Source organism: Lynx canadensis, chromosome X (assembly GCF_007474595.2).
Source record: "Lynx canadensis isolate LIC74 chromosome X, mLynCan4.pri.v2, whole genome shotgun sequence".
NCBI lineage: Eukaryota > Metazoa > Chordata > Mammalia > Carnivora > Felidae > Lynx > Lynx canadensis.
The window spans coordinates 63,717,289-63,743,190 of NC_044321.2; the positions used below are offsets into that span (position 1 = coordinate 63,717,289).

The 25,902-nt window shown below is 36.9% G+C and overlaps 1 long non-coding RNA gene across 1 annotated transcript; it reads left to right on the forward strand.

Annotated features, from left to right (window-relative positions):
• The first annotated feature begins 1,839 nt into the window (after window positions 1-1,839).
• On the forward strand, window positions 1,840-24,550 carry LOC115507547. The gene is made up of 3 exons (XR_003966697.1): window positions 1,840-1,991; window positions 24,236-24,246; window positions 24,537-24,550. It is a non-coding gene; the product is annotated as an uncharacterized LOC115507547 (long non-coding RNA).
• Window positions 24,551-25,902: the final 1,352 nt, after the last annotated feature.

Consider the following 25,902-nt stretch of genomic DNA (forward strand, 5'->3'; position numbering starts at 1 on the left):
AGTGCTGTGGGAAAAGACAAAGCCTGGCTGCTTCGGCCACCCCAGTGCTTGGCAGTGAGGTCAGTGGCTCAGTCCACAGCAGGAAAAGGTGGTCCTCCCAGAAGTGCAGGGGCACAGACAAAGCCAGTCAGGACCACATATCGAGCCATGCAGAGAGGCGCTTGCCCAGTGCCAGAGTGCACAGAGCAGGACTTTGAATCCTGGACAAGCGCTGGGCCAGGGGAGTTGGTGGAGCCAGAAGGTCCGCCCCATCTGCACCTGCGACACAGTGAGGACGACTTGAAAGGAGTCCACCAGGTCATGGAGAAAAGACTGGGGGATTGCCATTTCCCACCTCCACCACCACCATCAAGGCAGGACCTCAGGGGTCAGTCCTGGGGTCCCTAGTGGAGGTGGGACCAGACTACACCAAACCACAGCCCTCCATGCCAGGTAACTGCATATCTGCTGGAGCCAGATAGATGCTGTGCAACCAGACAGCTCCATCATCCAGACCAGTGATGCTGCATAGCCTGGATTAATTCCAAGACAATTCTTGTTATTTAGATATAGTCTCCCTTACTATCTCTTCCCTACTCTAGGCTGGTACTCTGGTTGTTGATTTGTTTAAGCAGACATATTTAATCCATTCCCTTGATACATGTTTTACATCTCCTTCTGTACTGTCTTTTCTCTCTCTCTGGAATAATCAAGGCATATAGTTTTTCCATCTGGGTAACTTTATCTTCGTTTTTTTTCCCCCCAGCCTCCTTCTTTATTTTCCTTTCTCTATCTCTGGATTAAGACATTTAGTCTCTCTGCCTGGTCAATGTTTATTTTCTTTTTGTCCCTGCCCCTGTTATTTCTCTCTTTGTATGTGCTCTTCCATCAGCACCACCTCCACTCTGTTCTTTACTTTGTAGCTGTCGTTTCTGTCTTTTCACTTTTGGACTGTGTGTGTGTGTGTGTGTGTGTGTGTTTTGTTTGTTTGTTTGTTTTATTTCTATGTGTGTTTGCGTGTCTTTGTTTCCTGTTTGTTTTCCTACATCAAAGAACAAGTGAAAGCACACCTTGTGGAGGGTCCAAAACATCACTATGAGTATAGAAATAAAATAAACAAAGTCACAACAACAGATAGCAAGTAATATCTTCCAAAAAACACGTCCTGAAGGGCCAGACCCTGGACAGTGTATGAGGCCCTTTAATATAGCAGTGCTTGCAGGTGCAGAGCACATAACAAACTTTTTAAACTCATAAGTGACAGAAAACTAGCCAAAATGATGAAATGGAAGAATTCCTCTCAAAAGAAATTCCAGAAAGAAGTGACAGCTAAAGAATTGACCAAAAGAGTTATAGGCAATATAACTGAACAAGAATTTAGGATAATAGTCATAACATTAATCGCTGGGCTTGAAAAAGGCATAGAAGACAGCAGAGAATCTATTACTGCAGAGATCAAGAAACTAAAAAAATAGCCATGATGAATTAAGAAATGCTATAAATGAGGTTCAAAATAAAATGGAGGTGGCCACAGCGCAGATTGAAGAGGCAGGTGGGAGAATAGGTGATGTGGAAGATAAAATTATGGAAAACGAGGAAGCTGAGAAAAAGAGAGATAAAAAAATCCAGGAGTATGAGGGAAGAATTGGAGAACTAAGTGATGCAATCAAACGGAACACTATCTGTATCATATAAATTCCAGAAGAAGAGAGAGAGAGAAAGGGGCTGAAGGTACACTTGAACAAATCATAGCTGAGAACGTACCCAATCTGGGGCAGGAAAACAGACACTGAAACCAAAAGGCACAGAGAACTCCCTTAGGACGTAACGTGAATCAATCTTCTGCACAACATACCATAGTGAAACTGGCAAAATACAAGGATAAAGAGAGAATTCTGAAAGCAGCTAGGGATAAACAGGCCCTAACATACAAATGTAGACACATAAGGGTGGTAGCAGACATATCTACTGAAACTTGGCAGGCCAGAAAGGAAAGGCAGGAAATCTTCAATGTGATGAACAGAAAAAAAAAATGCAGCCAATGATCCTTCAGCCAGCAAGTCTGTCATTCAGAATAGAAGGAGAGAGAAAGGTTTTCCCAAACAAAGAAAAACTGAAGGAATTCATCACCACTAAACCAGCCCAACAAGAGATCCTAAGGGAGATTCTATGAGAGAAATGTTGCAAGGACCATAAAGTACCAGAGACATCACTACAAGCATGAAAACTAAAGACAACACAATGACTCTAAACCCATATCTTTCAATAATAACACTGAATGTAAATGGAGTAAATGCTCCAACCAAAAGACACATAGGGTATCAGAATGGATAAAAAAACAAGACCCATCTATTTGCTGTCCACAAGAGACTCATTTCATACCTGAGGACACTTTCAGACTGAAAGTGAGAGGATGCAGAACTATCTATCGTGCTACTGGAAGTCAAAAGAAAGCTGGAGTAGCCATATTTGTATCAGACAAATTAGACGTTAATTTTTTTTAACTTTTATTTATTATTGAGAGACAGAGAGACACAGAGCATGAGCAGGGGAGGGGTATAGAGAGAGGGAGACACACAATCTGAGGCAGGCTCCAGGCTCTGAGGCATCAGCACAGAGCCCGACATGGGGCTCGAACTCACAAACTGCAAAATCATGACCTTAGATGAAGTAGGTCACCTAACCTACTGAACCACCCAGGCACCCCCTAGACAAACTAGACTTTAAATTAAAGGCTGTAACAAGAGATGAAGAAGGGCATTATGTAATAATTACAGGGTCTATCCATCAGGAAGAGCTAATAATTATAAATGTCTATGTACCGACTATAGGAGCACCCAAATTTTTAAAACAATTAATCACAAACATAAGCAATCTTAACAATAAGAATGTGGTAATTGAAAGGGATTTTAATACTCCACCTATAGCAATGGCCAGATCATCTAGTCACAGAATCAGTAAAGAAACAATGGCCCTGAAAGATACTTTGGGCCAGATGGACTTGACAGATATATTTAGAACTCTACATCCCAAAGCAGCAGAATATACTTTCTTCTCGAGGGCACATGGAACATTCTCCAAGATAGACCACATACTGGGTCACAAAACAGCCCTTAATAAGTATAAAATAACTGAGATCATACCATGCACACTTTCCGACCACGACGTGATGGAAGTTGAAGTCAACCACAGGAAAAATCTGGAAAACCTCCAAAAGCATGGAGGTTAAAGAACACCCTACCAAAGAACGAATGGATCAACCAGGCAATTATAGAATAAATTAAAAGATATATGAAAAAAAAACTGTAAATGAAAATACAACAATCCAAACCCTTTGGGATGCAGCAAAGGTAGTCCTAAAAGGAAAATACATTGCAATCCAGGCCTATCTGAAGAAACAAAGAAAATCCCAAATACAAAATCTAACAGCACACCTAAAGAAATAGAAGCAGAACAGCAAAGACACCCCAAACCCAGCAGAAGAAGAGAAATAATAAAGATCAGAGCAGAAATAAACAATATAGAATCTAAAAAATTGTAGAGCAGATCAATGAATCCCAGAATTGGTTTTTTGAAAACATAAACAAACTTGATAAACCTCTAGCCATGCTTCTCAAAAAGAAAAGGGAGAGGACCCAAACAGATAAAATCATGAATGAAAATAGAATTATTACAGCCAATCCCTCAGAAATACAAGCAATTATCAGGGGATACTAGGCAAAATTATATGCCAACAAACTGGACAACCTGGAATAAATGGACTAATCCTAAGCACCCACACATTTCCAAAACTCAAACAGGAAGAAAGAGAAACTTGAACAGACCCATAACCAGCGAAGACATTGAATCAGTTCTCAGAAATCTCCCAACAAATAGGAGTCCTAGACCAGGTGGCTTCCCAGGGGAATTCTACCAGACATGTACAGCAGAGATAATACCTATCCTTCTCAAGCTGTTCCAAAAAATGGAAAGGGAATGAAAACTTCCAGACTCATTCTATGAAGCCAGCATTAGTTGGATTCCCAAACCAGACAGAGACCCAGGAAAAAAAGAGAACCACAGGTCAATATCCCTGATGAATGTGGATGCAAAAATTCTCAACAAGATACTTGCAAATCGAATTCAACAGCATATAAAAAGAATTATTCACCATGATCAAGTGGGATTCATTACTGGGCTGCAGGACTGGTTCAATATTCACAAATCAATCAATGTGATACATCACATTAACAAAAGAAAAGATAGGAACCATATGATCCTGTCAATAGACGCAGAAAAAGCATTTGACAAAATACAACAAACTTTCTTAAAAAACAAAAAACAAAAAACAAAAACCCTCGAGACAGTCAGGACAGAAGGAACATACTTAAACCTCATAGAAGCCATTTCTGAAACACCCACAACTAATATCATCCTCAATGGGGAAAAACTGAGAGCTTTCCCCCTGAGATCAGGAACACGACAGGGATGTCCACCCTCACCACTGTTTGTTTAATGTTGTCTTGGAAGTCCTAGCATCAGCAATCCGACAACAAAAGGAAATCAAAGGCATCAAAATGGGCACAGATGAAGTCAAACGTTCACTTTTCACAGACTACATGATACTCTACATGGAAAACCCGACAGATTCAACCAACAGTCTGCTAGCACTGATGCATGAATTCAGCAAAGACGCAGGGTACAAAATTAACGTACAGAAATCGGTTGCATTTTTAAACACCAATAATGAAGCGACAAAAGAGAAATAAAGAAACTAATCCCATTCACAACTGCACCAACAACCATAAAATACCTAGGAATAAACCTAACCAAAGATATAAAAATCTGTATGCTGAAAACTATAGAAACCCTTTGAAGGAAATTGAAGAAGATACAAAGAAATGGAAAAACATTCCAGGCTCATGGGTTGGAACAATATATATTGTTAAAATGGCAATACTACCCAAAGCAGTCTACACATTCAATGCAGTCCCAATCAAAATTGCACCAGCATTATTCTCAAAGCTAGGACGAACGATCCTAAAATTTGTATGGAACCACAAAAGACCCCAAAAAGCCAAAGTAATATCGAAGGAGAAGACCAAAGCGGGAGGCATCACAATCCCAGACTTTCGCCTCTACTACAAAGCTGTAGTCATCAAGACAGTATGGTATTGGCACAAAAACAGACACATAGACCAATGGAATAGAATAGAGACCCCAGAATTTGATCCACAAAAGTATGGCCAACAAATCTTTGACAGAGCAGGAAAGAATATCCAATGGAAAAAAAGACAGTCTCTTTAACAAATGGTGCTGGGAGAACTGGACAGCAACATGCAGAAGAATGAAACTAGACCACTTTCTTACACCATACACAAAAATAAACTCAAAATGCATGAAGGACCTGAATGTGAGACAGGAAACCATCAAAACCCTAGAGGAGAAGGCAGGAGAGAAACCTCTCTGGCCTCAGCCGCAGCAATTTCTTACTCGACACATCTTCAAAAAGGCAAGGGAATTAAAAGCAAAAATGAACTATTGAGACCTCATCAAGATAAAAAGCTTCTGCACTGAAAGGAAACAATCAACAAAACTAAAAGGCAACACAAGGGATGGGAAAAGATATTTGCAAATGACGTATCAGATAAAGGGCTAGTGTCCAAAATCTATAAAGAACTCACCAAACTCCACACCTGAAAAACAAATAACCCAGTGAAGAAATGGGCAGAAAACATGAATAGACACTTTTGCAAAGAAGACATCCAGACGGCCAACAGGCACATGAAAAGATGTTCAGTGTCACTCATCATCAGGGAATACAAATAAAACTACAATGAGATACCTTCTCATGTTGGTCAGAGTGGCTAAAATGAACACATCAGGAGACGATAGATTCTGGCGAGGATATGGAGAAACAGGAACCCTCTTGCACTGCTGGTGGGGATGCAAACTGGTGCAGCCACTCTGGAAAACAGTGTGGAGGTTCCTGAAAAAATTAAAAATCGATCTATCCTATGACCCAGCAATAGCACTGCTAGGAATCTACCCAAGAGATACAGGAGTGTTGATGCATAGGGTCACTTGTACCCCAATGTTTATAGCAGCACTTTCAACAACAGCCAAATAATGGAAAGAGCCTAAATGCCCATCAACTGATGAATGGATAAAAAGTTGTGGTTTATATATACAATGGAATACTACTTGGCAATGAGAAAGAATGAAATCCTGACTTTTTCAGCAATGTGGATGGAACTGGAGGGTATTATGCTGAGTGAAATAAGCCAGGCAGAGAAAGACAGATACCATATATTTTCACTCATATGTGGATCTTGAGAAATGTAATAAAAGACCATGGGGGAAGGGGAAGGGGAAGAAATAAAAGTTACAGAGACGGAGGGAGGCAAGCCATAAGAGACTCTCAAGGCCTGAGAACAAACTAAGTATAGATGGGAGGTGGGGGAGAGGGGAAAGTGGGTGATGGGCAGGGAGGAGGGCACTTGTTGGGATGAGCGCTGGATGTTGTATGGATACTAATTTGACAACAAATTATAATTTTTTTTAAAAAAAGAAATTGAACTGGTAATCAAAAACAAACTAAGACAAAAACAGAAGTCGACGGCCACATGCATGCACAAGTGAATTCTACCAAACATTTAAGGAAGAGTTAATACCTCTTTTCCTAAAACTATAGTTAATGCACATTCTTCTAAAAATAGGAGAAGAAAGAAAGCATCCAAATACATTCTACAAGGCTAGCATTACTCTGATATCACAACCAGCAAAGACACTAAAAGAAAAGAAAACAAACAAAACTCTACAGGACAGGCTAATATCCCTGATAAACATACATGTAAGATCCTCAAGAAAATATTAGCAAACCACATTTAATAACACATTAAGAGGATCACTCACCAAAACCAAGTGGGATTTAATCTGGAGATGCAAGGATGGTTCAATATTCACAAATCATTTAACATACACCACATCAACAAAACAAAGGATTAAAACATATAATCATTTCAATAGATACAGAACAAGCATTTGAAAAAACTCAGCATCTGTTCATGATAAACCTATCAACAAAGTGGGTTTAGAGGGAACATACTTAACATAATAAAGGCTACATATGAAAAATCCACAGTTAACACGATACTCAATTGTGAAAAACTGAGTTTCCCCTCTAAGTCAGGAAAAATACAAGGATTTATATATATATATATAAATTTATATATAAATATATATATAAATATTTATATAAATATATAAATATATAAAATATATATAAAATAATAATATATATATAAATATATATTTATAATATATATATTTATAAATATATAAATATATATATTTATAATATATATATTTATATATATAATATAAATATAGTAATGGAAAGAGTAAGTCATGGCAGTAAATATAGTAATGGAAAGAGTAAGTCATGGCAATAAAAGGTAAAGCATAGGGAATATAGTCAGTGGTATTGTAATAGTGTTGTATGCTGACTGATGGTAGTTACGTTTGTGGTTAATATAACATAATGTATAGACCTGTTGAATTGTTCTACATTTGAAACTAAGGAAATATTGTGTTTGAGCTATATTTCCATAAAAGATTAATTAATTAAAAATTTTTAACAGCCAGGTGAGGAAGGAAGTCAAGCATTCCAGGAAGAAAGCTTATGTAATGATAATAAAAGAGACCATGAAACTTTCTGAGGCATCAATTTTATTTAACTTTTATTGATAACCCAGCAAAATTACATACCATTATTTCTCTTCATACGGGGAAGTTGAGTTCCATCACAGCATAGATTTTCAAACAGTTTGAATGCAGCATACTGATGTGCAAAGAAAAATAAATCCCTTCAACCTCTGGGGTGATCAGGAGAGATGTGGAAAAACTGCAGTCTCCAAATCTATAGCCATGTGCAGCCATTGTGGTACCATTTCCTTATACTTTACCCTACTATGTTGCACAAACATCATTATTTTTTATGTGTTCATAATGTAAAAAAAAAAAAAAAAAGATTGGTAATCCTTGGCTTCAAAACTTAAGTGTTTTAAGTAATAGGTATAGCCAAGATTACAATTCAGGAGTTCTGGCTCTGTAACTAGGACTTTCTCCCTACCTCACAATATACTGTTTATTTGGGAATATTTTTGCTCAGGACTCTAGAACTTCCTATTCCTTCCAAGTGAATATATTTTCTTCTCACTATTTGACAGGATGGAAGACATGAGAACTGCAAGAAAATTTAGAGGTCACATAGTCTCATCTTTTCCTGAGCATTTCATAAAAGAAGCCCAGAAATTACCTTTTAATAATTATTTTATGAAGTTTATTGATTTTTTAGAAACATAAAGAAGTTCAGCAAAGAAACCTGATGATAAAGATTACTGAAAAAACTGTTTTAAGACCTTTTAAAATTTCAGTTTTATAGTTACAATTTTTATTCAATTGTTATATTCACATCTTAGAAGATACGGTATTTCTCTAGTTTTCCTTAAAAAATTAAGTCAACCACTGTTGACTGTAAAGGGAAGTTAAATCAGCATAGTCAACGTTTATTATAAAGCTGATCTGTTTAACTTTCCTTACATTAGAGAATCTTGGAGCCTACTTGGCCTACTAATAAGGAAACACTAAATTTATTTTAGGATAATATAAAGGATTCATTAATTTGTAAGAAGACCAAATTTGTTTTCAGATTACCCAGAATATGTGGACCCACCAGAAATACTACAAAGGAAAGTTATTTCCATCCACCATTACTGCTTGGAAAGTAATAACAAAAATTATATGAGGAAAATTTCCATACCATGTATCTTGAAAGTTCACAGAACCATGAAATTTTCTCAGGAGGCCACAATCCTGATGTAACTTTTTGAGTGATTGTTTGTGTTGTTGAAGAAGATTAATACTCGTTTTACTCACTTGCCAAACTGGGCTATGTATTATTAATCAAATGTTGACTGTGCTTTCCTGCCTTCAGGCCATACTGCCACCATTCTCTCAGCCCCAAAATAAGACTCTTTCTTCATCTCTATCCATACAAAGATATTTATCTATCCTTTAAGATTTATGTCCACATTCCTTATCATGAATGCTTTCTTAACCACATGCATAAAGATTAAAGACCATTACCTCCAATAAATGCCTGCCACATTTTATATATTTTATTAAACACATTATATTTTAACAAATATTTTATTTGGTATTTTCTGAAAACATGGCCTTATTTTATCAGTATGTTTCATCTCTCCCTTATTAGATAGTTATTTGTGTACCAGATCATCTAAACTCTACCCTCAACAGCACAGCCTACCCCATGCCTACTTCTAGGACAAAGTACGTGTTCAATAAATTTTTGTTAAATTTAGGTTGAACTAGATTTCCACATGATAGAGTTGCTTTCATTGTCAGGCCCAGATCCAGAACACTCTAGATCTTGAAGATTTTTCTCAAGTTTATCAGTATGATAGGAACTTGAAAGCAATGTTCCAAATTGGTTATCATTGTAGAGGGATATTTACCTTTTAAATATACTCTGTAATATAATCTTGACAACTCTACTTTTTTTTTATCTACACTTTCAGTCAAGAAGTAAACATTCCCCTGTCACTCTATTTATCTAGGTACTATTAATCAATAAATTATTAAGTGAAAAAAGTGCCTTAGACATCAAATGAATTGGAGTTTTTGCAATAAGGTAAAAGGAGCACTAAGCTTGGACTCAAGAGGCCTCAGAGTGTCACTCTACTGATAATTCAATATGGATTTGGGGGGTACAATTTATTTCTATGTTAAAAAAACATAATTCTTACAATCTGTACCTTGTAGACTACTGAAACTACATTGATTTATTCATTCATGTATAAAATACTTATTAAGGGTTTGTTTTGTGTCAGCACTTGTAAGAACAGGGAGAATTAAGCAGTATGACCAAAGAAGCCCCTGTTCTCATGGACTTTGCATTCTAATTTGGGAAAAAGATAATAAACCAGAAAACAATAAGCAAGAAAATATAAGATGGCAATGAATTATATCAATGAAATAAATTAATATCATGTAAGGGAAAGTGACCAGGGGTTAACATTAATTAAGACTGATTGCTCAGAAAATTCCTAACTGAAGGGGCATTTGAACTGAGACATGATTGGAAAGAAGGAGCAAGTAATGCAAAGAGCTGACATCAGAATGTTTCAGAGAGAAGGAAAAGAACATGCCAAGAGCATTAGGTGAGAATAAGTTTGGCAAATTTTAGGTACAAAATTATGATAATTCTACCTGGAACGGAGTAACAGAGACAGTGGCAGAAAATGAGGACAGAGAGATAAGAATAATGCAGATTACTTAAGGCCTTGTGTGCCAAAAGTAAATAGCTTTAAATTATTCTAGGTATCATGGGACATGAATAGAGGGTGTTAAGCTGGGGATTGATGAAAGATTATTTATATTTTTCAACATTACCTTGACTGTGGAGAAAGAATTAATTGTAACTGGCAGCACATTGTCCTAAGTAGATGATGACTAGCAATAAAGTATTCACTTGTCACTCTGAAAAACATGTTTAATCAATACAGTTTTATCAAACAAAAATTTTAAGATATAGATGAGCTAAAAAGAAAAGCAAGGAAATCCTTCAATGTCAGAAATAAATAAGGATCTCAAAACCATAGTGGTAAATACATAATATGAGTTATTCTAATAGCCTAGGAGGTTAAGGTCTAGGTGCTAAAATGGCCTTGAATTTGTCCAAACAATTGAAACTAAAGTTATTTGCATAATACTGGGACACTGAAAAACTGCTATCTTTATGAAAAGCAGACTGGAAAACCCCATCGACACTGGTCAAGGAATCAACCAGGAAGCTATCATCTGGTCACTACTGTGAAAGCAAAACAAAAGCTCCTGTAAGAAATAACCACCACCATCCCACCCCCCCATGCTATGATTGTATAAAAGATCAATATTTAAATTGCTTTTATGGCTTTGGAAAGCCAAGAAAGGAGTTACTATGAAAACTGACCTACGACCAGAGAAATCACTGGGACCATGGCAGAAACAAACATAGAATAATTCTGTTTGGACTCTTTAACAATCCAAGGTTCCCTGGACATGCATAGTAAATAAGTAAATAAGTAAGTAAGTAAGTAAATAAGTAAATAAATAAGCAAGCATGAACAATGTAGCTCACATTTAAAATATTAAAATTCCATAAACTATCAACAATGAGAGAGAATGAATACACACACACACACACACAAATTAATGACAAACATTTGAGATAATAGATATTGTGAAAGGAACTCTGAAATAAGTATTTTTAATGTTTATTTTATTTTTGAGAGAGGAGTGTGTAGAGGAGGGGCAGAGACAGATAGAGATACAGAATCCAAAGCTGTCTGCACAGAGCCCAACGCAGGGCTCAAACTCACGAGCTGTGAAATCATGACTTGAGCCGAAGTCAGATGCTTAACCAACTGAGCCACCCAGGTTCCCCAATAAGTATCTTTTAATTGGATTTTTGGAGTGCATTCTCAGCCCTACCATTCTTTTTTTTTGTGGGAAATGCTTTTTTTTTTTAATTTCAGGTTTTTCTTTAAATTCCAGTTAGTTAACATATTGTGTAATATTAGTTTCAGGAGTAGAATTTAGTGAATCATTACTTAAAAATAACACCCAGTGCTAAGTATGTTTAAAATTATAAAAGGATTCAAGAGGGAATGTACTCCATAATGAAATAGGATACTATGGAATAAAAGAAGAATAGTTCAAAAAGAAGAAAATAGAAATTTTAGCAATGGCACTCAATAAAATTAAATTTAATAGAGTTCTCTTCAAGATGGTTACATAGGAAGAACCTGAACTCACCTCCCCCATAGACACATCAATTCTACACCTATTTATAGAGCAATTCTCCCTGAAAAACTGAGGGCTGCCTGAACAACTTCTACACAGCAAAAGATAGAGATGCCACATAAAGAAAGGCAAGAGAGAGGCATGGTAATGAAAGTCACCGCCATCCCTGATACTAAAAATGTGTGAGCAGATTTGTCTTCCCTGGAGCACAGGAAAAAAGCTGTTGTTTAAACGAGCAATCACTATGTAAGGGAACCAGCCCTAGAACCTTTCCAAGTGGTGGGGGAACTAATAAAACTCTCTGCAACTCAGAGGGCCTAGTGAACACCATGACTTATGCTTACGTTCCACCTTGATAGTAGTGCAAACAGCACCAGGATGTGAGTTCCCTAGCTAGCTTACTGCCTCAGTGATCCCTAGGCCCCTAGCCCATACCACCCTCACCCATCCCAGCAAGGTGGCCCCAGTGCAGCACACCTGGACAGCCCTGGGCAATGCTCACTATAGCTCCAGCCATTGCACCAAAGTGACACAGCCATAATGTAACTCAAAACACTCCAGGTCTGTTCCACTTCAGATTCAGATGGTTTTCTATGGCACTCCTGGCAGAGATTATTCCAGGACCTCCTGGTTCATGGCTGCTTTGTTTCTAACCACCGCTACCTGTCCCTTGTGTGGAGTGCCCCAGGACATCCTGGTTTGCATCCGTAACAACTTCACCTCCCCACTTAGGGAACCTCCTACATGGAAAACCTCAGGACACAATATCCTGAGACCCACATTGGTTCCAGTCACACTACCATGGTGCCTACAGAGAGCCCTGGAACATCCCACCTTGCATCCATTTCAACTTCAGCTATCCTGCCAGGATGCCATCTGTATGGAGGGCCCAGAGAATGCTTGGCTTAAACCCATTTCAGCTTTAGCTGTACTACCATTGTTCTCTCAGTGTAGAGAGACTAATGACCATGCCCAGCCTGAATCCACTTCAGCTTCAGCTGTTCCACAAGGGCAGCCTCTACACAGAGAACCTCAGGACCACACAGCCCACATGTAATTCAGTTCCACCATACCAGACCCAACACAGAGTTCCCTGAAATCTCCAGCCAACACAAGACACTTCTCCAGTTAGCCAGCCAAAGTCACCAGGCACACATAGTCTAAACAGCAGATGACCATACACAACACCAGTCCTTCAAGTTTAGGAGAAATTCAGCCTAATTAATAGAAACAAACAAACAAAAAAAAAGTCAAGAAGAATAAGACAGAAGATGCTCCAAACAAAAGAAAAAGACAAAACCTAAGAAAAATAAGTAAATGGAGATAAGAACAAGGCCTGATAAAGTGTTTGAAGTATGGTTGTAAAGATGCTTAATGAACTGGAGTGAAGAGAGAAAGAACTGAGTGAGAATTTCAACAAAAATATATACGGGGCAACTGGGTGGTTCAGTCGGTTAAATGTCCGACTTCAGCTCAGGTAATGATCTCACAGTTCGTGGTTCAAGCCCCGCGTCGGGTTCTGTGTTGACAGCTCAGAGCCTGGAGCCTGCTTTGGATTCTGTCTCCCTCTTTCTCTCTGCCCCTCCTCCACTCATGTTCTGTTTCTCTGTCTCTCAACAATGAATAAACATTAAAAAAAACTTAAAAATATATAATATATAAAAATCAGAGTTGAAGAATATAATAACTAAAATGAAAAATACACTAAAGGGAATCAACAGTAGATTAGTAGATGTAGTAGAACAGATAAGTGATCTGGAAAATAGAGTAATGGAAAGTATCCAAGAAAAACAGCAAAGAAGAAAAAGAATTTAATACAATAAAGATAGGTTAAGAGATCTGAGGGACAACATCAAGCCAAAAAAAAAACATTTGCATTATAGCAGTCCCAGAAGGAAAAGAGAAAAAGAAAGATACAGAAAAGTTATCTGAAGACATAATGGTTTAAAACTTAAATAACCTTTGGAAAGAAACAGATATCCAGATTCAGGAATTATAGGGAGTTTCAAATAAGATGAACCAAAAGAGGTCCATATCACAAAAGATAATAATTCAAATGTAAAAGGTAAAAGATAAAAGAAGAATTTTAAAAAGCAACAAGGGAGAATCAAATACAAAGGAGACCCCATAAGTCTATTAGCCAATTGTTTAGCAGAAATTATTCAGGCCAGGGGCACCTGGGTGGCGCAGTCGGTTAAGCGTCCGACTTCAGCCAGGTCACGATCTCGCGGTCCGTGAGTTCGAGCCCCGTGTCAGGCTCTGGGCTGATGGCTCAGAGCCTGGAGCCTGCTTCCGATTCTGTGTCTCCCTCTCTCTCTACCCCTCCCCCATTCATGCTCTGTCTCTCTCTGTCCCAAAAATAAATAAAAACGTTGAAAGAAAAAAAAAAAAAAGAAATTATTCAGGCCAGAAGGGAGTGTCATGATCTATTCAAAGGGCTGAAAGGAGAACACCAACAATGAAGAACACTCTACGTAGTAAGATTATTACTTATAATAGAAGGAACGATAAAGACTATTTCAGACAAACAAAAGTTTATAAGGTCATCACCACAAGACAAGCCTTACAGAAAATGCTAAAAGGGGCCATTTAAGTGGAAAGGAAAAAGCAATAATTAGAAATAAAAAATATGAATAAAGATGTAAAAGATAACATATACATAAAATGTGGAGGGGGGAGTAAATAAAAAGTTCTTATAGAATATATTTGAATTTAAGTAGCCATCAACATAATATAGGCTGCAATATAGTTAAGGTGTTATATATGAGCCTCGTGGTAACCACAAACCCAAAAGCTATAATAGATACACACAAAAAAAATAAGGAGAAAGCCAAGAATAACACTACAGAATGTCATTAATCACATGGAAAAACAGCAAGCAAAGAAGAAAGAAACAGAGAAGAACTACAAAAGCAATACTTACAAAAAATAAAATTGACTTTAAAAGAAAGATTGTAACAAAAGATACAGATTAATGATAAAGGGGTCAATCCTACAGGAGGATATAAAAATTGTAAATATGCATCCAACATTGGAGGAGCTAAATACATAAATAAAAAATTAACATACATTAGGGAGAAATTGACAGTAATAAATAGTATGTGACTCTTACACCCCACTTGCATAAGTGGATAAATCATCCAGCCTGAAAATCAACCAGGAAACAGTGACTGTGATTGACACATTATATCTGATGAACTTAGCAGATATATACAGAATATTTCATCCAAAAACAACAGAATATACGGTCTCATTAGTATACATGAAAAATTCTCCAAGATAGATTGTTAGGCCACAAAAGAAGTTTCAATAAATTTAAGAGGTTTTAAATTATATCATCCACTTTTACTGACCACAAGAGTATAAAACTTAAAATCAATCCTAAGAAAAACATTGAAAAAAACACAAACATGTGGAGGCTAAAAAATATGCCACTAAAAAGATAATGGGTCAATGAAAAAAATTGAAGAATAAAAAATAATAATGACAAAAACAAAAATAAAACAATTAAAATTCTTTGAGATTCAGGAAAATCAGTGCTAAGAGGGAAAATTGTAATGACAAAAGACTACCTCAAGAAAATAGAAAAATTCCAAATAAATAATGTAACCTTACACCTAAAGGAACTAGAAAACAAAGAATAAGCAAAGCCCAAGGTTTGTAGAATAAATTAAATAATAAAGATCAGAGCAGAAACAAATAAAATAGAAACAAACAAACAAAACAATGGAAAAAGTCAATGAAACCAAGGGCAGGTTATTTGAGAATATCTACAAAATTGATAAATCTATAGGCATACTCATCAAGAAAAAGAGAATACTCAAATAAAATCAGACACAAAAGAAGAAAAGAGATAACACTACAGTAATAAAAAGTATTATAAAACATTACTATGAAAAATTATATACCAACAAGTTAGACAACCTACAAGAAATGGATAATTTCTTATAAGCATACAATCTTTCAAAACTGAATCAAGAAAATATAGATAATCCGGACAGAACAATTATTAATTACAAAATTGAATTGGAAATCAAAAACCTCCTAACAAACAAAACTACACAACCAGAAGGATTAACAGATGAATTCTACCAAATATTTAAAGAATTAATACCAATTATTTTGAAACTATTCAGAAAATCAAAAAGAAAAGAAAGCTTCTGAATACATTTTATGAGCCCAGTATACCCCTATACCAGAACCAGAAAAAAGATACTACAAAAACAAAAACAAAACAAAAATGATAGGCCAATATCCCTGATGAACATATGCCAAAATACTCAACAAAATACTAGCATATATGCATCCCTATGTTTAGCAGTATTATTTACACTAGGCAAGATATGGAATCTGCCCAAATGTTCATTGATTAATGAGTGGATAAAGAACATTTGGTATGTGTGTGTATATATACATATATATATGTATATGCATATATATGTGTGTGTGTATATATGTATATGTATATATATGTATATGTATATGTATATGTATACATGTATATGTATATATGTATATGTATACATATGTGTGTATATGTATATGTATATATATGTGTGTGTGTATATATGTATATGTATATATATGTATATGTATACATGTATATGTATACATGTATATGTATATAAGTATATGTATACATATGTGTGTGTGTATATACATATATATATACATATACATATATATATACATATACATATATATGTATATACACACACATTTATATACAATGGAATATTATTCAGCCATAAAAAGTAACAAAATCTTGCCATTTGCAACAACATGGATGCTAGCCACTATAATGCTAAGGAAAATAAGTCAGTCAGAAAGATAAATACCACATGATTTCACTCATGTGGAATTTAAGGAAAAAAATAAGCAAAGGGAAAAAGAGAAAGACAGCAAGACAAATCAAGAAACAGACTCTTGATTATAGGGAACAAACTGATGTTTAGAAGGGAGGTGGGTGAGAGGATGGGTTAAATTGTTGATAGCAATTAAGGAGTGCACTTGTCATGATGAGCACTGGGTGATGTATAGAATTGCTGAATCACTATATTGTACAACTGAAACAAACATAACACTGTATGTTAACTAACAGGAATTAAAAACTTAAAAACCTAAAAAATTATTAGCAAAACCACATTCAGCAATACATTAAAAGGATAAAAAAAATATATGGAAAGGATCATTTGGCATGATAAAGTGGGATTTATTCTAAGGATGCATGGATGGTTCAATATTTTAAAAATTATCAATGTAGGAATGCCTGGGTAGCTCAGCTGGTTAAAAATTTATCAATGTAATACATATTAATGAATAAAGGATAAAAATCATGGAATTAACCAATGTAAAAAAAGCATTTGACACAATTTGACATCTGTTCAAGATTAAAAATTCTCAACAAGATAAGTTTTGAGGAAACATACCTCAACATAATAAAAGCAATATATGATAAACCCACAGCTGACATCCTACTCAATGATGGAGAACTGAGAGCTCTTTCTCTAAGATCATGAACAAGACAAGGATATCCACACTCACTCTTTTTATTCAAAATAGAACTGGAAGACCTACCGACATCAAACAGAAAAAGAAATAAAAGGCATCCAGATCGGTAAGGGAGAAGTTAAACTGTCACTATTTGCACATGACATAATACTATACATAGAAAATCCTAAAAAACCCACCAAAAAAAAAAAAAAACATTAACTAATAGACAAAATCAGTAGAGTTAGGGGATACAAAATACACAGAAATCAGTTGCATTTTTATACACAGATAACAGTGGCAAAAAGAGAAATTGGAAAACAATTCTCTTTACAATTGTAACAAAATAATAAAATATCAAGAATAAATGTACCAAGGAGATGAAACATTTGTGCTCTGAAAATTATAATATATTATTGAAAGAAATTAAAGGTTACACAACAAATGGAAATATATTACACGCTCATGGATTGGAAGAATTAATATTAAAATATCCAGGAGCATCTGGGTGGCTCAGTTGGGTGAGCATCCGACTCTTGGTTTCAGCTCAGGTCATGATCCCAGGGTCATGGGATAGAACCCCATGTCAAGCTCTGCACTGAGCACAGAGCCTGCTTGAGATTCTCTCTCTCCTCCCCCTCTATCCCTCTTCCCTGCTCATGCTCTTTGTTTAAAAAAAAAAAATAAAAAAATAAAAAAGTATATAAAATGTCCATATGACCCAGAGCAATCTACATATTCAATGCAATCTCTATGAAAATTACTACAATGTTTTTTGTTTTTTATAGAACTAAAATTAATAATACTAAAATCTGTATGGAACTATAAAAGACCCTGAATAATAGTCAAAGCAATCTTGAAAAGAAGAGCAAAGCTGTAGGTATACCAATCCCAGATTTCAAGATACACTACAAAGTTGTAGTAATCAAAACAATATGATACTGGCAGAAAAATAGACAAATAGATCAATAGAACAGAATAGAGAGCACAGAAATAAACCCATGCTTATTTGATAAATAAATCTCCCACAAAGGAGGCAAGAATATATAGGAAAAATAATCTTTTCAATAAATGGTGCTGAGAAAACCAGACATTTACATGCAAAAGAATGAAAGTGGACCACTTTCTACATCATACACAAAAATAAACTCCAAATGGATTAAAGACCTAAATGTAAGGCCTGAAACTGTAAGACACCTAGAAGAAAATATGGGCAGTAAGGTCTTCAAGATTGGCCTTAGCAACAAAACATTTATGGATTTATCTCTTTAGATAAGAGAAACAAAAGTAAAAATAAATCATTGGGACTATAAAAAATTAAAATCTTTTTGTACATCAAAGGAAACCATCAACAAATTGAAAAGGTAGCCTACTGAATGGGACATGTGTGAAAATGATACAGGAGTGCTGATTCATAGGGGCACAAGTACCCCAATGTTTATAGCAGCACTCTCAACAATAGCCAAATTATGGAAAGAGCCTAAATGTCCATCAACTGACGAATGGATAAAGAAGATGTGGTTTATATATACAATGGAATACTACTTGGCAATGACAAAGAATAAAATCCTGACTTTTGCAACAACATGGATGGAACTGGAGGGTATTATGCTAAGTGAAATAAGTCAGTCAGAGAAAGATACCATGTTTTCATTCATATGTGGATCTTGAGAAACTTAACAGAAGACCATGGGGAGGGGAAGGGGAAAAAAGTTACAAACAGAGAGGGAGAGAGGCAAACCATAAGAGACTCTTAAATACAGAGAACAAACTGAGGGTTGATGGGGGGAGGGGGAGAGAGGAAAGTAGATGATGGGCATTGAGAAGGGCACTTGTTGGGATGAGCACTGGGTGTTGTATGGAAGTCAATTTAACAATAAATTATATTTTATTTTTATTATTTTATTTTTTATTTTTTTTAATGTTTATTTATTTTTGAGACAGAGAGAGACACAGCATGAGCAGGGAAGGGGCAGGGAGAGAGGGAGACACAGAATGTGAAGCAGGCTCCAGGCTCTGAGCTGTCAGCATAGAGCCCGATGCGGGGCTCGAAATCACAAACTGTGAGATCATGACCTGAGCCGAAGTCGGACGCTTAACCAACTGAGCCACCCAGGTGCCCCAACAATAAATTATATTTTAAAAAATTATATGTGATAAAGATTCATATCTAAAATATATAAAGAGCTTATACATTAACCAAAAAACCCAAACAATCCAATTAAAAAATGGGCAGAGGACTTGAATAGAATTACTTTTTCCAAAGAAGATATACATATGGCCAACAGAAACATGAAAAGATGCTTAACATCACTAATCATCATGAAAATGCAAATCAAAATCATGAGTGATTTACCTTACACCTATCAGAATGCTAGAATCAAAAGTGGAAAAAATACTAACTGTTGTGAGGATGTGGAGAAAAAATAACCCTCTTGCACAGTTGGTGAAAATGTAAATTGGTAGAAACATTGTGGAAAACAGTGGATGTTTCTCAAAAAAATTAAAAATATAATTACCATATGATTCAATGATTCCACCACTGATTATTTACCCAAAGAAAATAACACTTATTTCAAAAGATACATGCACTCCTTTATTTACAGCATCATTATTTTTTTTTGAGAGAGACAGAGAGTGCATGGGAGTGGGGAGGCAGTAGAGACAGAGGGAGAGAGAAAGAGAGAGAATGAATCTTAAGCAGGCTCCACACTCAGTGTGGAGTCTGACACAGGGCTGGATTCCACAACCCTGGTATCATGACCTGAGCTGAAATCAAGAGTCAGATGATTAACTGACTGAGTCACCTAGGCACCTATACAGCATTATTTGCAGGAAACATATAAAAGCAACACATGTCCATAGACAGAAGAATGGATAAATAAGATGTGCTATATAGATAGATATAGATATATAGATATGGATAGATGATAGATATAGAATATATATATATATATATATATATATATATATATATACACATTATTTTTTTTTCAGATGAGATCATGAGCTCTGGGTTCATGGGATTGAGCCCTGCTTTGGGCTCTGCACTGAAAGCCCAGAGCTTGCTTAGGATTCTCTCTCTTCCTCTTTATGACCCTTCCCCTTTATGTGTGTGCATTCTCTCTCTCTCAAAATAAATAAACTGAAAAATGTAAATAAATTTTAAAAAGCATAAAATGATGAATAGATGAAAACTTTAAAATATATTTTTTCATATATTATTTTATATTTATTTTTATTTATATAAATTATGTATATATATTATATTTTTATATATACCACATCATACATAAATGTATGTATACACACACACTGGAATATCATTCAGTCATAAGAATAGTATATTGCCATTTATTTGCAACAACAACATGGGTGAAGCAAGAGGGTATTACGCTATGTAAAATAGAAGTTTGATACATTTAGAGAGAAAATTAGTGACTTGAAAGGCATAGATTGTGGAAATAACACAGACAGCAATAAAAAGATACTAAAAATGGAAAATAGAAAATAGTTTGAGATGAAGAAAATACAATGAGATAGTCCAACATATGTATTACATACTGAACGTTTGTGTCCTCTCAAAATTCACATATTGAAGCCCTACCCCCTGATGTGATAGTATTTGGAGGTGAACCCTTTTTGAGAAGTGATTAATAGCTTAGATCATGAGGGTAGGAACCTCATCATGGAATTAATGCCCTTGTAAGATCTCCCTCTCTCTCTGTCTGTCTTGCACTAGGAAATGCCATGTGACCACACAGTGAGAAGAGAGCCATCTGTAAGCCAGGAAAAGGAACTTCATCAGAATCCGACTATGCTATCATCCTAACTTTGAATTTCTAGAGTCCAGAACTGTGATAAAAGAATGTCTGTTGTTTAAGCCACACATTCAATGGTATTTTTTATTGCAACCCAAGCAGACAAAGACACACATCTAAAGGCAATTTAAGGAGAGAATAGAAACAGAGAGAAATTTCCAAAGTCAAAGAAAGGTATGTGTCCTCAAATTAAAAGATCATACTGTCATGAGTGAAATAAATACAAATAAATATAAACCTAGACCTATTGTGGTGTACCTGCAGAACAATGACAAAGAAAATATTAAAAGCAGAGAATTACAATTTATCTACAAAAAAAGAAATTAGGCTGATGGTATATCTATCATTAATAATAATTGACTTTAGTATGCAATAGAATACTATTTCCAAAGCCCTAAAGGAAAAGAATTATCAACCTAAAGCTCTACATCCAGCTAAATTATCATTTCAGTGTGACAGTTAAATAACTACATTTTCAGGCAGAAAATATAAGAGATTTTACCATTTAAAGAACTTTGTTTACACAGGCATTGAAGGCTATCCTTCAATAAGAAAGACATTGAATTCAGAAGGAAATAATGGGATATAAGATCGATGAGGAACAAATATATTTGCAATATGTGGGTAAATCTAAATAAGAATCAACATTTAACAAATCAAAAAATATAATAATGACTACCAAAGGTTAAAACAAAGTGAAACTGAAATACTACACATGTAAAATAAAATTGAAGATGGGAGTGGGTAAATAGGGTTAAAATTTTCAAAAGACCTTTTCAAATAATCATGAGGTTATTAGAAATATTTTTTAACACTTATTCATTTTTGAGAGACATAGCATGAGCGGGGGAGGGGCAGAGAGAGAGGGAGACACAGAATCCGAAGCAGGCTCCAGGCTCTGAGCTGTCAGCACAGAGCCCAACATAGGGCTCAAACTCACAAACGGTGAGATCAGACCTGAGTCTAAGTCAGATGCTTAACTGACTAAGGCACCCAGGCGGCCCAGCACTACTAGAAGTGTATACAAAGGACACAGGAGTGCTGATTCATAGGGGTACTTGTACTCCAATGTTTATAGCTGGGTATTTGAGCTGCTTCCATAATTTGGCTATTGTAAATAAAGCTGCTATAAACATAGAGGTGCATGTATCCTTTTGACTTAGTTTTTTTTTGTATTTTGGGTAGATATCCAGTACTGGGATTATTGGATCATATGAGTTTTATTTTTAACACTTTGAGGAACCTCCATAATGTTTTCCACAGTGCCTACACCAGTTTCATTCCCACCAACAATGCATGAGGCTTCCTTTTTCTCCACATCCTCACCAACACTTGTTTCTTGTGGGTTTTTGTTTGTTTGTTTAGCCATTTTGACAGGTGTAAGGTGATATCTCACCATAGTTTTGATTTGTATTTCCCTGATGTTGAGCATCTTTTCCTGTGTCTGTTGGCCATCTTGATGTCTTCTTTGAAGAAATATCTGTTCTTATCTTCTGCCTATTTTTTAACTGAATTGTTTTATGGGTGTTGAGTTTTATAAGTTCTTTATATATTTTAGATACTAACTCTTTATTGTATATACCCTTTACAAATACCTTCTCCCATTTAGCTGGTTGTCTTTGAAGTCTGTTGTTTAATTCACTTGAAGAAGCTTTTTATTTTGATGTATTTCCAATAGTTTATTTTTGCTTTTATTTCCTTTGCCTTAAGAGATGTATCTAGATTCGAGGAAAGGAAGATGGCGGCGTAGGAGGACGCTGGGCTCACCGCACGTCCTGCTGATCACATAGATTCCACCTACACCTGCCTAAATAACCCAGAAAACCACCAGAGGATTAGCAGAACGGAGTCACCAGACCCAAGTGCAGACGAGAGGCCCACGGAAGAGGGTAGGAAGGGCGGCGAGGCGGTGCGCGCTCCACGGACTGGCGGGAGGGAGCCGGGGCAGAGGGGCGGCTCCACGGCCAAGCAGAGCCCCCGAGTCCGGCTTGCAAAAGTGGAGGGGCCTGACGGACTGTGTTCCGACAGCAAGCCCGACTTAGCGTCTGGGAGGTCATAAGTTAACAGCTCTGCTCAGAAAGCGGGAAGGCTGGAGGACAAAGGGAGGGTGAGCTGCGGAGCCCCCGGACGACAGAGCTCAGTTTGGCGGGGAACAAAGGCGCTCCCCAGCGCCATCTCCCCCGCCCATCCCCCAGCCAAAATCCCAAAGGGAACTGGTTCCGGCCAGGGAAATTGCTCGCTCCGCGCAAACACCCAACTCTGTGCTTCTGCGGAGCCAAACCTCCGGCAGCGGATCTGACTCCCTCCGGCTGCCACAGGGCCCCTCCTGAAGTGGATCACCTAAGGAGAAGCGAGCTAAGCCTGCCCCCCCTGCCGCCGTGCACCTTGCCTTCCCACCCCAGCTAATACGCCAGATCCCCAGCATCACAAGCCTGGCAGTGTGCAAGTAGCCCAGACAGGCCACGCCACCCCACAGTGAATCCCGCCCCTAGGAGATGGGAAGAGAAGGCACACACCAGTCTGACTGTGGCCCCAGCGGTGGGCTGGGGGCAGACATCAGGACTGACTGCGGCCCCGCCCACCAACTCCAGTTATACACCGCAGCACAGGGGAAGTGCCCTGCAGGTCCTCACCACACCAGGGACTATCCAAAATGACCAAGCAGAAGAATTCCCCTCAGAAGAATCTCTAGGAAATAACAACAGCTAATGAGCTGATCAAAAAGGATTTAAATAATATAACAGAAAGTGAATTTAGAATAATAGTCATAAAATTAATCGCTGGGCTGGAAAACAGTATACAGGACAGCAGAGAATCTCTTGCTACAGAGATGAAGGGACTAAGGAACAGTCACGAGGAGCTGAAAAACGCTTTAAAGGAAATGCAAAACAAAATGCAAACCACCACGGCTCGGATGGAAGAGGGAGAGGAGAGAATAGGTGAACTAGAAGATAAAGTTATGGAAAAAGAGGAAGCTGAGAAAAAGAGAGATAAAAAAATCCAGGAGTATGAGGGGAAAATTAGAGAACTAAGTGATACACTAAAAAGAAATAATATACGCATAATAGGTATCCCAGAGGAGGAAGAGAGAGGGAAAGGTGCTGAAGGGGTACTTGAAGAAATCATAGCTGAGAACTTCCCTGAACTGGGGAAGGAAAAAGGCATTGAAATCCAAGAGGCACAGAGAACTCCCTTCAGACGGAACTTGAATCGATCTTCTGCACGACATATCATAGTGAAACTGGCAAAATACAAGGATAAAGAGAAAATTCTGAAAGCAGCAAGGGGTAAACGTGCCCTCACATATAAAGGGAGACCTATAAGACTCGTGACTGATCTCTCTTTTGAAACTTGGCAGGCCAGAAAGAATTGGCACGAGATTTTCAGTGTGCTAGACAGAAAAAATATGCAGCCGAGAATCCTTTATCCAGCAAGTCTGTCATTTAGAATAGAAGGAGAGATAAAGGTCTTCCCAAACAAACAAAAACTGAAGGAATTTGTCACCACTAAACCAGCCCTACAAGAGATCCTAAGGGGGACCCTGTGAGACAAAGTCCCAGAGACATCACTACAAGCATAAAACATACAGACATCACAATGACTCTAAACCCCTATCTTTCTATAATCACACTGAATGTAAATGGATTAAATGCGCCAACCAAAAGACATAGGGTATCAGAATGGATAACAAAACAAGACCCATCTATTTGCTGTCTACAAGAGACTCATTTTAGACCTGAAGACACCTTTAGATTCAGAGTGAGGGGATGGAGAACTATTTATCATGCTACTGGAAGCCAAAAGAAAGCTGGAGTAGCCATACTTATATCAGACAAACTAGACTTTAAATTAAAGGCTGGAACAAGAGATGAAGAAGGACATTATATAATAGTTACAGGGTCTATCCATCAGGAAGAGCTAACAATTATAAATGTCTATGCGCCGAATACCGGAGCCCCCAAATACATAAAATAATTACTCATAAACAGAAGCAACCTTATTGATAAGAATGTGGTAATTGCTGGGGACTTTAATACCCGACTTACAGAAATGGATAGATCATCTAGACACACGGTCAATAAAGAAACAACGGCCCTGAATGAGACATTGGATCAGATGGACTTGACAGATCTATTTAGAACTCTGCATCCCAAAGCAACAGAATATACGTTCTTCTCGAGTGCACATGGAACATTCTCCCAGATAGATCATATAAAGGGTCACAAAACAGCCCTTTATAAATTTACAAGAATTGAAATTATACCATGCATACTTTCAGACCACAATGCTATGAAGCTTGAAATCAACCACAAGAAAAAGTCTGGAAAACCTCCAAAAGCATGGAGGTTAAAGAACACCCTACTAACGAATGAGTGGGTCAACCAGGCAATTAGAGAAGAAATCAAAAAATATATGGAAACAAACGAAAATGAAAATACAACAATCCAAACGCTTTGGGACGCAGCGAAGGCAGTCCTGAGAGGAAAATACATTGCAATCCAGGCCTATCTCAAGAAACAAGAAAAATCCCAAATACAAAATCTAACAGCACACCTAAAGGAAATAGAAGCAGAACAGCAAAGGCAGCCTAAACCCAGCAGAAGAAGAGAAATAATAAAGATCAGAGCAGAAATAAACAATATAGAATCTAAAAAAACTGTAGAGCAGATCAACGAAACCAAGAGTTGGTTTTTTGAAAAAATAAACAAAATTGACAAACCGCTAGCCAGGCTTCTCAAAAAGAAAAGGGAGATGACCCAAACAG